This window comes from Pteropus vampyrus, unplaced genomic scaffold (assembly GCF_000151845.1).
Source record: "Pteropus vampyrus isolate Shadow unplaced genomic scaffold, Pvam_2.0 Scaffold95, whole genome shotgun sequence".
NCBI lineage: Eukaryota > Metazoa > Chordata > Mammalia > Chiroptera > Pteropodidae > Pteropus > Pteropus vampyrus.
The window spans coordinates 1,999,553-2,002,263 of NW_011888876.1; the positions used below are offsets into that span (position 1 = coordinate 1,999,553).

At 48.0% G+C, this 2,711-nt stretch overlaps 1 pseudogene; it reads left to right on the forward strand.

Moving 5' to 3' along the window:
• Positions 1–900: 900 nt before the first annotated feature.
• LOC111742515 lies at positions 901–1,019 on the forward strand (annotated as a pseudogene).
• The last annotated feature ends 1,692 nt before the right edge of the window (positions 1,020–2,711 follow it).

Below are 2,711 nucleotides of genomic sequence, written 5' to 3' on the forward strand. Positions count from 1 at the left end.
ATGGGGAAAAAAAAATCTGGATGAACTATAGGGGATCGTGAGCAAGCAGACTTTTTTGAATAGGGGGAGTCTCTCTTTTTTTAACATTTAAAACACAGAAAAGTAATGAAGCAAATTCCCACATGCCCCTTCCCCTAAAATAAAGAAGAGTTAATGTTTTACTTCAAAATTTTGTTTCAGAAAAATAGATCTAGTTATAAAAGGTAGATTCTACTTCCTCCAGAAAACCCACCAGAACATTAGCAGGGGGATTCTCAAAGGTTTAAATCCACAAGGACACCAAGAAGAGAAAAGGAGGCCATGGGAGATAAGAGATGGTGACAAAACAGCCCATAGGTGAGAGTTAATGACTGAGCAGAGGCGGTGGAAACACGAGTCTCTAGAAAGAGGCCAGCTGGCTCAAGCCCAGAGCCTTGGAAAAGCTCAGGAATCACTGGAACCAGGTACTTCCAAAGGTGGGTGTGAAGGGTGGGGCTGAAAACAAAGGATTGGTAAAGAAAAGGATCAGTCAGACCACCAGAGCCCCTCCCCTTCCTGCACAGCCAGGTGACTTCCCCTCCCTGGCAGAATGATAATGGTGGTGACGATGACAATGACAACAAGCATATATGGGGAATACTCTGTGCCAAGCACTAGTCCAAGCTATATACATATACCAATTCATTTATCCCTAACCATCAGCTATGAGGCAGTTAACTATTATTATATTATCCCCATTTTCCAGATGAGGAAACTGAGCCATTTGTCCTGGGTCACATAGCTAATAAGTGATAGGGCCAGGATTCAAACCCTGGCATATGGGATGTGAGGATGGACAGTAGAAAGCAGTTTTCTGTGGTTTGGAATTTTCTCATCTTTCCATGAGAAGCCTTGAGGTGGCTCGTACAATAGTTCAGGTGAGTCTACGGCCATACCACCCTGAACAAGCCCGATCCTGTCTGGTCTCAGAAGCTAAGCAGGGTCGGGCCTGGTTAATACTTGGATAGGAGAACACCTAGGAAGACCAGGTGCTGTAGGCATAAAAAATAAAAAAATAAGGGATTGTAAGCTGACAAGGTCTTTGCAATCTGTGAGGTCAACCAAGGGTTGCCTAACCAAAAAAAAAAAAAAAAGAAAAAATAGTTCAGGTGAGGGGGGTGGGGGCGGGAGGGGTCAAACATACTTGAAATGAATAGAAATCACACCTGCCACTTTCTGAGTACCTTTATATGCCAAGTGCTCCATGCACGGTATTTAATCCCTCCCCCCTCAAATCTTATGAAATGGGTATGGTGATTTACATCTATTTTACTGATGAGAAAACTGAAATACAGCACATCGTGGGACATATAGCAAATTCCTGGCCGAACCAGGTATGTTTGAGCCCAAAGTTTGAACTCTTATCACAGAGCTCTGCGGCACCTCCAGCTCTCAGAGCCTTTTCGAGCCAGACATAAAAATACACACTTTTTTTTATATGCCTTCCATGCATATGAAGTTTCAAGAACAGTAAACTAATTTGTGACAAGAGAAATCAGGACCACGATTATCTCATGAGGGTGGCGGGCAAGGAGTATTTACTGGGAAGAGAGGCAGTGCCCTGGACTTTGGAAGTGTTCTGTGTCTCGATCTGAGGGATGGCGACATGGGTACATATTTATGTAAAAATTCTCACCCTCCTCCAGAAGTGGTGGGACTCAGGGAAAAGAAACCAGAGATGACTCTGAGCGGAACTGGGGATACTGTGAAGCACGGCCCCTTCCAAGGCTCTGTCCCTAATTTTGGTTTGGTCATTGTTTTATTTCCCTTAGGGAGAGCCCCTCCCACCATACTGTTGAAGCTTCAGGCCCCACAGAACCTGGATCTGCCTTGGCTCAGAGGGTGGCTGGGAGGAGGATTGCTCCATCCTTAGATCCAAGGCGGACTGTTACTTAGCAACACCTTAACCCCCATCTCAACTCATGACACATCCCCCAGCGCCAGTGTCATGTAAAGTAGACCCCGGAAAGCTCCCAGTAGCCTGAGAAAAGCAGGGATGCCTGGCCCTCCCAACTCAAATTAAACACAGGTTCTTTCTAGCCTTTCCAGCTCCCTCTTCCCTCCCTCTCCTTTTGTCTGTTGTCTTCCCACCTCCACTTTACCCGACTCACCCCTCTCCCTGACAGCAGCCGCCTTCCCGCCTTACCCCATGGCAGAGTGAGGACCCACCGCCTTCCCCACCCAAGTGCAGACCCAATACAACTCTTAGCTCCGGGGAGCAGGAGTCACGCGTAGGCTCCAGTCCTGCCTTGTTGGGTAGCCCCTGCCAGGCACTTCTTCCTTCTGGGCATCAGTTTCTCCATTGTCCATTTATACATAACCTGGGTCCGAGGCTCCTTATTTTGAATCACACTCGATGTCTTCTTGCTCTCTCCTGAGTTAGAAAACAGGTAGACAAGGGGGTCGATCTTGGGGACCTGGCTCCCCTCACCACGACCTGCGCACCCTGGAGATATTTCAGGTGCCTTCCCTTCCCTCGTAGAATAGTGACGGCGATGGGGATAGTGGTGATGATCACAACGACAGGAAGCACATATGGGGAATAATACTCTGTGCCAAGCAGAGGAACAGAGGAGGCAGGCTTTGGGTGGGGTCTGATTGTCCACAAGCTCCATGCTCGCGGCCCAGAAATCTGGGGACCTCCTTGCCCCTCTACACGGGAACTCCCAGCCCTCTCTGATGCTCTGGGCTAC